The following is an 11,392-nucleotide window of genomic DNA, read 5'->3' on the forward strand; positions in this document are numbered from 1 at the left end:
TCATATATACAACACCAGGTGCGGCCATTTGTATCAGAGTCGTGCACGAGCCGGAATAATACTGATAATGTTAGCACTAAACGTGTGCTAACCGGCATTTAATTTGAATTTAACACAATCCCTGATGATCTGTCACATATGACTGTGGCATTGAAACGCGTAGGGTTGTTAACTAATTATTCAGCTTGTGGTCCGAGAGTTTGAAATCTTTGAAGGGGAATATCGGTCTGCAACTAGGACTGTTGATATACCCTCTCTCTTTGACTACAAGCTGTTTAACCTGTATGGGCTGGAATAATTCAATCCTTTCAGCGAGTGGTTGTTAGGGTTATATACAATAAGAGGAGGTTTGGTCTGTATACATATGCTCTATTAGACCATCTCCTATCCCTTACCGCTTGTCTGAGCCTGAACATATGTATTTTGGGCCATATGAGCCTATTTTATACTATACTAACAAAACTTAATTTTAATTCGTTCTAATCACTCAGTACATATATACAGCCCCAGAACAAAGCTAAGTACATATACAAACCAGACCCAAGCTCAGTACATGTATACAGTACTAGAACCAAGCTTAGTGCATAAATACAACACCAGAACCAAGCTCAGTACATATATACAACACCAGAACCAATCTCAGTACATATATACAACACCAGAACAAAGCTCAGTACATATATACAGCCCCAGAACAAAGCTAAGTACATATACAAACCAGACCCAAGCTCAGTACATGTATACAGTACTAGAACCAAGCTTAGTTCATAAATACAACACCAGAAGCAAGCTCAGTACATATATACAGCACCAGAACAAAGCTCATACATATATACAGCACCAGAACAAAGCTCAATACATATATACAGAACCAGAACAAAGCTCAATACATATATACAGCACCAGAACAAAGCTCAGCACATATATACAACACCAGAACCAAGCTCAGTACATATATACAACACCAGAACAAAGCTCATACATATATACAGCACCAGAACAAAGCTCAATACATATATACAGAACCAGAACAAAGCTCAATACATATATACAGCACCAGAACAAAGCTCAGCACATATATACAACACCAGAACCAAGCTCAGTACATATATACAACACCAGAACAAAGCTCAGTACATATATACAGCCCCAGAACCAAACTCCGTACAAAAATACAGCACCAGAACCAAGCTCAGCATATATACACAGCTCCAGAACCAAGCTCAGCACATAAATACAACACCAGCACAAATACAGCTCAATTTAGTGAAACCCCTGTCGTATAGGTTTGTACGGCCGCCTAAAACTACAGCTCCCAGCATGACCCGAACATTGGTAAGGATATGCTGGGAGTTGCTGTTTCACCCAAAAAATCATACCACCCGTCATCTCGCTGCAGCTCATACAGTGACTACTGTACTGATTAGAGGCGGAATAAATATTTACATTAAGTGTCTCACTGGTGACGTCTGTTCAGATTCTAGTTGTCCTTTTTCTCTTTTCTACTCCATCCGCTCCAGACCTCTATGATGATTTCTCCCGGCCACAACCCATTTCTGCCGTTTTCCACTCAGATGTTTTCAGCTTCTCACTTTTCAAACATTTCTGCCCCTATAAACGAATATAAAATTCTAATGGTGCCACACACTAAGTCCCTAAATATAATAACGCTATACACTGCACCTCTAATTATAATAGAGCCATACACTGTGTCCCTGATTATAAAAGCACCATACACTGCATCCCTGATTATAATAGCACCAGACACTGTGTCCCTGATTATAATAGCACCATACACTGTCCCACACACACACACACACACACACACACACACACACACAGTGCTCCCTGTAGATAGTGCCCCCAGAGAGCTCCCTGTAGATAGTGCCCCCATAGAGTCTCCTGTAGATAGTGCCCCTCATAGAGCCCGCTGTAGATAGTGCCCCACATATAGACCCCCTGTGGATAGCGCTCTACATATAGCCCCCTGTAAATAGGGCTCTACATATAGTGCCCCACATATAGCACCCCCTGTATATAGTACCACACATATAGTCCCCTGTATATGGTGCCCTACATATAGCCCCACTGTAGATAGTGCTCTACATATAGCCCCACCTGTAGATAGTGGCCCACATATAGCACACCCTGTAGATAGTGCCCTACATATTGCCCCCCAGTATATAGTATCCCACATATAGCCTCCCCTGTAGATTGGGCAGCATTCTATGTCTACATACTTATATAGTCTGTCAATCAATGAGTAGGACTGCCCATTGGACTCCTAAGCCAAAATGAAACAGAAATTTAAATGAATATATTTTAATGAGGATGTGACTCTCTCTGCTTACTTGCTTATAAGGACCTGATTTTCCATGTGGGTCCAGAATGGCAGCGCGCATAAACCAGTTTGTACCCTAAAATTTGCACTTTGTAATATATTTTTCTGTAATATTTGAAAAAATATACAAACACATAAAAAGCATGCCATGAATAAGGACACGAGACGTGTCAGAAACGCGTAGGCACAATTAACCAAGGAAATTCTTGATCCTTCACCCTTCACTCATCTCTGTACTCTGATTTGTTACTGAACTATCTCATTAAGTTCTTTTTAAACAAGTTATATCAATAAAATTGGAACAGGAGTTCCTTTTTACTTACGTTCAGCGCTGGATCTTGGTTCTATTTTTTCTCCTGTTGTTTGCCGCCGGCCGTGCGGGAATTCGGGCGCTGTCTGTCCACAGACACAACTAATGGTGAGCTGGAGGATTTCCTCCCCACTCTTCCCTACTTACAATTTTGATACATAAAAAGCAAGCCAGAAAACACTGCAACAATTTGCACATATGAACTGAGCAAGAATAGAGAATTAGGCTGCTGAAAGGATTGCCTAGAATGGATACAATTGTTTCCGCCTCACAGCTGCACTACTGTAGGTCAATATGAGTTTACAGCTTTCAGCAAGCAAGCAGAGGTCTTGAAAATAGTGAGATCATTAACCACAAAAGAGGAGATTAATCAAAACTTGTGCAATGTTAAAGTGAAGAAGTTGCCAATATTAATCAGGTTGCTGCTCTTTTAATGTTCCAAAGGACTTCTGAAAAATGAGAGATGGGATCTGATTTGCTATGCGCAACTGCAACTTTTTTCCCTTGCACCAGTTTTGATAAATCTCTCTCAAAGTGCATTAGAAAGTTGCAGAACGTGTCATTATACAATTATTACGCTTTATTTACCTAAAATATCCAGGTTTCAGTAATGGAAAAATGTGCGGAATAGAAACTGAGAGGGAAGAGACAGAGACCTCCTTGGGTGTCTGTGTGGACAGACGTGGAGTCTTGTTCTCCTTTACTTCCCGTCCTGTACGTTTTTAAAAGAGCAAACACTGAGCTGAAACAACTTACCAAATATTGAAAATGGAAACGAGATGAAAATAAAGAATATGTTCCAAATGGCCGGCTTTGTGCACTGTTTGAGGGCAGACATTGGCGGCATTCATTGAAAGGATTAAGTAGACCTGCAGCGAGGGACACATCTCCTTGCTGGGAGCGGGCATACTGCATATGGTTTACATGTAAAGTTTTTAATTGGCACAACCAGAACTATAAGGCTTGGACTCCACATCGATTTTTAGGCTCTTGATGGTCAAGGTAAAATCATGGGTTAACGCAACCGTCCTGCGACCTCAATGTTTTCCTATGGTGGAAAAGTCATGTGACAATTGAAAAGACTGTAAGATTGGTCAGAATTCTTATGATCGCCGTAAGTTGCCCACAACTTTTTCCGCTATAAGGAAACTTTGAGATCTCACAATTATCCCATGATGCCGCGACTGTCAAACAGAAGTTGACACAGAGCCCTAGCCTAACTATCTTTCCAAGCTATAGTAAAGTGGTCTGTGTCCTTTTGAAACTTCAACTCCCAACATCCCCTGATTGTCAGAACATCCTGGGAGTTGCAGTTTCACGACCGCCATAGAGTCACAGACTACGGACCACATTTGTATAAGCTAAACTTAACGAACGTTCATAGAAACGCTCGGTCCCGGTCATTGCAATGTGTAAACAGATCAACGATCAGGCGATGAACGAAGAAATGCTCGTTCATTAGCTGATTGTATCGTTTACGCAGCATGAAATAATATCGTTTTCTGGCAGCGCATGTCCCTGTGTAAACAGGAAGATGTCCTGCCGACATGATGGAAATTTATGGGGACGAGCCATTGTAGTAACGACCTCTCGTCCCCTTGCATTGCTCCTTGTGAAAGGGGCAAACGAGCGCCGATCAATGAGATGTTTTGTTGATCGGCACTCTTTTAGGCTGGGTTCACACGAGCACATTAACGTCCGTAATGGACGGACGTATTTCGGCCGGAAGTCCCAGACCGAACTCAGTACAGGGAGCCGGGCTCCTAGCATCGTAGTTATGTACGACGCTAGGAGTCCCTGCCTCTCCGTGGAACTACTGTCCCGTACTGAAAACATGATTACAGTACGGGACAGTTGTCCTGCAGAGAGGCAGGGACTCCTAGCATCGTACATAAGTATGATGCTAGGAGCCCGGCTCCCTGCACTGTGTTCGGTCCGGTACTTGCGGCCGAAATACGTCCGTCAATTACGGACGTAATTAGTGTGTGTGCACATACCCTCACATGGCCCATGTCGGACCGTGTAAGAAGACCCTAAAGGGGGTTTTACACTGGGCAATTATCGGGCAAACGATAGTACATAGAACGCTCGTTGCCGGTAATTGTCCTGTGTAAACAGGGCAGCGATCAGCAGATGAACAAGCAAACGCTCCATCATCTGTTGATCGTATCGGTTTAAAAGAGTAAAATATTATTGTTGTCGGCAGCACATCTCCCTGTGTAAACAGGGAGACGCGCTGCCAACATGATAATAATGTATGGGGACGACCACTCGTCCCTATATACAACGTGTTCCAAATTATTATGCACATTGGATTTAAGTGTCATAAACATTTAATTATTAGTTTTTCAATTAAACTCATGGATGGTATTGTGTCTTAGGGCTCTTTGGATCATTGTAATCAATCTCAGACACCTGTGATAATTAGTTTGCCAGGTGTGCCCAATCAAAGGAAAACTACTTAAGTAGGACGTTCCACATTATTAAGCAGGCCACAGGTTTCAAGCAATATGGGAAAGAAAAAGGATCTCTCTGCTGCCGAAAAACGTGAAATAGTGCAATACCTTGGACAAGGTATGAAAACATTGGATATTTCAAGAAAAATTAAGCGTGATCATCGTACTGTGAAAAGATTTGTGGCTGATTTAGAGCACAGACGGGTTCGTTCAGATAAAGGCATAATGAGGAAGGTTTCTGCCAGACAAATTAATAGGATTAGGAGAGAAGCTGCTAAAATGCCATTGCAAAGAAACAAACAGGTATTTGAAGCCGCTGGTGCCTCTGGAGTCCCGCGAACCTCAAGGTGTAGGATCCTCCAGAGGTTTGCAAGTGTGCATAAAGCTATTATTCGGCCACCCCTAAACAATCAATGCTCACAAGCAAAAACCGTGGCAGTGGGCTCAGAAATACATGAAGACTAATTTTCAAACCGTGTTGTTTACTGATGAGTGCCGTGCAACCCTGGATGGTCCAGATGGATGGAGTAGTGGATGGTTGGTGAATGGCCTCCATGTCCCAACAAGGCTGCGACGTCAGCAAGGAGGTGGCAGAGTCATGTTTTGGGCTGGAATCATGGGGAGAGAGATGGTCGGTCCCTTTAGGGTCCCTGATGGTGTGAAAATTACCTCTGCAAAGTACATAGAGTTTATGACTGACCACTTTCTTCCGTGGTACAAAAAGAAAAACCGTGCCTTCCGTACCAAAATTATCTTCATGCATGACAATGCTGCAAAGAATACCTCTGTGTCATTGGCTGCTACTGGCATAAAAGGAGAGAAACTCATGGTGTGGCCCCCTTGTTCCCCTGACCTCAACCCTATTGAGAACCTTTGGAGCATCCTCAAGCAAAATATCTATGAGGGTGGGAGGCAGTTCACATCAAAACAGAAGCTCTGGGAGGTTATTCTGACATCCTGCAAAGATATTCAAGCAGAAACTGTCCAAATACTCACAAATTCAATGGATGCAAGAATTGTGAAGGTGATATCAAAGAAGGGACCCTATGTTAACATGTAACTTGGCCTGTTAAGTTTTTTTTGATTGAAAGAGCTTTTGATTTCTGTAAATATGACCTCCTGATGCTGCAAATTCAACAAATTACCATTTTAGTTCTCTTTACAACCTTTAAAATGTTTTGATCTCTGTTGTGCATAATAATGTGAAACAGTGCATTTTGAGTTTTTTACTTCTAAAAAAAAATCTGTTATTAGGAGATTTGTTCAATAAAATGCGTATTATACTCCAACGGTTGATGGCTTGAAGATTATACTGACTGTCATTTGTATCGACTATTTAAGAAAATCAGTGAAAAATAACATTTGCATAATAATTTGGAACGCGGTGTATAGCTCCGTGTGACATGTTGTCTCATTGATCGGCACTCGCTGCACCTGCCAAAATTGGCCGGACTAATAGGGCCTTAAAGAGGCTCTGTCACCACATTATAAGTGGCCTATCTTGTACATGATGTGATCGGCGCTGTAATGTAGATTACAGCAGTGTTTTTTATTTAGAAAATCTATCATTTTTGACGGAGTAATGACCTATTTTAGCTTTATGCTAATTACTTTCTTGGACAACTAGGCGTGTTTTACTTTTTGGCCAAGTTGGCGTTGTGGAGAGAAGTGTATGACGCTGACCAATCAGCGTCTTACACTTCTCTCCATTCATTTGCACAGCACATAGCAATATAGCTATATCACTATGTGCAGCCACATAAACACACTATAACGTTACTGCAGTGTCCTGACAATGAATATACATTACCTCCAGCCAGGACGTCATGTCTATTCACAATCCTGACACTTCTGTAGTGTCTGTGTGAGATTTACAGCAAGGCAAGCGTAATCTCGTTTTAAATGACAGGTTACATCGTAATCTCGCGAGATTACGCTTGCCTTGCTGTAAATCTCACACAGACTCTACAGAAGTGTCAGGATTCTGAATAGACATCACGTCCTGTCTGGTAGTGATGTACAGTGAAGGAAATAAGTATTTGATCCCTTGCTGATTTTGTAAGTTTGCCCACTGTCAAAGACATGAACAGTCTAGAATTTTTAGGCTAGGTTAATTTTAATAGTGAGAGATAGATTATATTTTTTTAAAAAAACCTGAAAATCACATAGTCAAAATTATATATATATTTATTTGCATTGTGCACAGAGAAATAAGTATTTGATCCCTTTGGCAAACAAGACTTAATACTTGGTGGCAAAACCCTTGTTGGCAAGCACAGCAGTCAGATGTTTTTTGTAGTTGATGATGAGGTTTGCACACATGTTAGATGGAATTTTGGACCACTCCTCTTTGCAGATCATCTGTAAATCATTAAGATTTCGAGGCGGTCGCTTGGCAACTCGGATCTTCACCTCCCTCCATAAGTTTTCGATTGGATTAAGGTCTGGAGACTGGCTAGGCCACTCCATGACCTTAATGTGCTTCTTTTTGAGCCAGTCCTTTGTTGCCTTGGCTGTATGTTTCGGGTCATTGCCGTGCTGGAAGACCCAGCCACGAGCCATTGTTAATGTCCTGGTGGAGGGAAGGAGGTTGTCACTCAGGATTTGACGGTACATGGCTCCATCCATTCTCCCATTGATGCGGTGAAGTAGTCCTGTGCCCTTAGCAGAGAAACACCCCCAAAACATAATGTTTCCACCTCCATGCTTGACAGTGGGGACGGTGTTCTTTGGGTCATAGGCAGCATTTCTCTTCCTCCAAACACGGCGAGTTGAGTTAATGCCAAAGAGCTCAATTTTAGTCTCATCTGACCACAGCACCTTCTCCCAATCACTCTCAGAATCATCCAGATGTTCATTTGCAAACTTCAGACGGGCCTGTACATGTGCCTTCTTGAGCATGGGGACCTTGCGGGCACTGCAGGATTTTAATCCATTACAACATAATGTGTTACCAATGGTTTTCTTGGTGACTGTGGTCCCAGCTTGAGATAATTAACAAGTTCCCCCCGTGTAGTTTTCGGCTGAGCTCTCACCTTCCTCAGGATCAAGGATACCCCACGAGGTGAGATTTTGCATGGAGCCCCAGATCGATGTCGATTGACAGTCATTTTGTATGTCTTCCATTTTCTTACTATTGCACCAACAGTTGTCTCCTTCTCACCCAGCGTCTTACTTATGGTTTTGTAGCCCATTCCAGCCTTGTGCAGGTCTATGATCTTGTCCCTGACATCCTTAGAAAGCTCTTTGGTCTTGCCCATGTTGTAGAGGTTAGAGTCAGACTGATTAATTGAGTCTGTGGACAGGAGTCTTTTATACAGGGGACCATGTAAGACAGCTGTCTTTAATGCAGGCACCAAGTTGATTTGGAGCGTGTAACTGGTCTGGAGGAGGCTGAACTCTTAATGGTTGGTAGGGGATCAAATACTTATTTCTCTGTGCACAATGCAAATAAATATCTATAATTTTGGCTATGTGATTTTTCAGTTTTTTTTTAAATATAATCTATCTCTCACTGGTAAAATTAACCTAGCCTAAAAATTCTAGACTGTTCATGACTTTGACAGTGGGCAAACTTACAAAATCAGCAAGGGATCAAATACTTATTTCCTTCACTGTATATTCACTGTCAGGACACTTGAGTAATGTTATAGTGTGTTTATGTGGCTGCACATAGTGATCTAGTAAGATCACTATGTGCTGTGTAAATGAATGGGGAGAAGTGTATGATACTGATTGGTCAGCGTCATGCACTTCTCTCCACAACGCCCACTTGGTCAAAAAGTAATACACGCCCAGTTGTCCATTAAGAAAGTCATTAGCATAAAGCTAAAATAGGTCATAACCGTCAAAAATGATCATTTTCTAAATAAAAAACACTGCTGTAATCTACATTACAGCGCCGATCACATTATGTACAAGATAGGCCACTTATAATGTGGTGACAGAGCCTCTTTAAGCCAAGTCAATTGCAGTGTGATATCTTAAAATTCCAGATAAACAGCTTATCTATACCACACTTTATCTGGAAAATAAATACGATTCTCTTTGTAAAGGTCCTCCAAGGTGAAATCAGATTAATAAATACATCTCACCTATGTAGTCCCAAACAATCTGGGGATCCAAAGGTGTCTTCTGGTTGGCTGGCTGTCATGACCCACCCAGGAACCTGTATAGAGAATACCTGACTGCACGCACAGACTTTACAGTAAGTCATTCCCTATACAGGTCCCATGGCGGGTGATGGCAACCACTGCTGGAGCAGCCTGCCAGAAGAAACCCGTTCATCCCAAATCAGTGGGGACCATGTAGGTGAAACTTTGGTGCGAGGGTGGGCAACTCCACTCCGGGCCTGTATTTTTAGCTTTTGCCTGGATTCAGAGTATTACTTTAAATATATAAGAGAATTTGCTCTCATGAAGAAAAAATATTATTTTTACAGATTATTTGCATAGAGTCGCCATCCCCTGTAGCAATGTACAGACTTAATTATATAGAATGTAAATTACAACATTTATAAAATTAATATTAAAACAGACAAGATACAACAGGATAGAAAGCCCAGCCCGAAAACCTAAAGCTCTCCACTTACCATGTGGGAAAACAGCACAAAAAATTACCAACAATTCTAATCCCCTTCATTCGTTCTTTTCTGTCAAGATATTAAAAATTATTATCAGTGGTTTCCTACTTATATCTGTTTCTGGGAAAGTTGCGTGAGAACCAATATGGCTGCTATTACAGCTCAGACTGTACTTGAATGGGCCTACAGCAATTTCTGTACAGACTTTGAGCCAGCATAAAATGATAAAGATTTCAGCCTGCAGAATTGTGAATGCAGCTCTGGAGTATAATACAGAGTGTAACTCAGGATCAGTACAAGATAAACAATACATTGTATTTGCAAAGTTACTTAACTTTTTATATAGATTAGAGCTATATATAAACTTTAAAATGAAGATAATAAGTGAACATACCCTTTAAATGACAACTTTCTTAAAATCAAATATAACTGAGAAATAGAAATGTTAAAAAATTAACTCTAAATCTACACACTGTAATCTGGATAGAGCAATCAAATGTGTCCAAGTCATTCACCACCCACGAACACTGGGGGGACAATGGTTATCAGGAGGTTCAGGAGGATCCAAGAGAGTCCAAGAAAAGCTGGATCCATAGATAACCCCCCTTATAGGAGGGTTTTATAACTATGAACGGAGAACTTACCATCCAAGGAGGAAAATCCCTTGGCAAGAACATGCTCCACCATATGGAGACAACCATGGACAATACCATAGGTGATGTGGATATAGAGGATATAATTAACATCATAACCAATATATGACTTATGATAATATAACACAGGGGAAAAAAACTATAAAAACATATCACCAATCCCTACAAATAATAGATACTCGGCTTCACAAGAAAGAAATGTAAATCCAAATAAAAACCAACATTTTTCGCAACAGAGATTTGCATATGAAAATGAATATACAGATAGGCGGACCCTGAGGTGCTCAGAAATACACAAGCAAAAAGAAAACTAGAAGAGGTCAATTTTTTTTTTATAAACCTTAGGAAAATAAAGGAAGTGTAAATAAAACAGGGAATTTTTAATTTGAGCAAAAAGATACTGATGGAGAATCATATAAGTGTATCAAGTAGATGTTTCAAATTTGCCCCAGATGCTGAAGCAAATAAATTCCAAAGATTTATTAATGTACAAAAATTTGTAAGAGGGATTCAATTAAAAAAATATTTTCATATCAATCCCTGATATAAAACCATGTGTAGTTACAGTATTTACACACAAATTTTTTGACAAAGGTCTGAATTCATCCTCAAAATCTCCAAAATAATAAAGCATTGTAATAAAGGTCAGTACTCAGCATGCCACCGTAAGACGAATATCGGTATGGCAGGAAGGTTATAAAGAGAGAAAGAAAGCAAGAGAAAGAGAAAGAAAGAGAAGAGAGAAAGAAAGAGAGAAAAAGAAAAAGAAAGAAAGAGAAAATAAGAGAGAAAGAAAGAAAAAAGAGAAAAAGAAAGAGAAAAAGAAAGAAAGAAATAGAAAGGCTATTTGAAGTAGTATTACATCTTAAGAATTATGGCATATTGCTAGGATATGCCAAAATGATAAAAACATTGTAGTAAAGGTCAGTACTCTGCATGCCACTGTAAGCTGAATATCGGTAAGGCAGGAAGGTTACGAAGAAAGAAAGAGAGAAAGAAAGTAAGTAAGTCACGGTGGAGAAAGCACGGGGAAGGAAGAAATAGGAAGGT

Source organism: Rhinoderma darwinii, chromosome 1 (genome assembly GCF_050947455.1).
Source record: "Rhinoderma darwinii isolate aRhiDar2 chromosome 1, aRhiDar2.hap1, whole genome shotgun sequence".
NCBI lineage: Eukaryota > Metazoa > Chordata > Amphibia > Anura > Rhinodermatidae > Rhinoderma > Rhinoderma darwinii.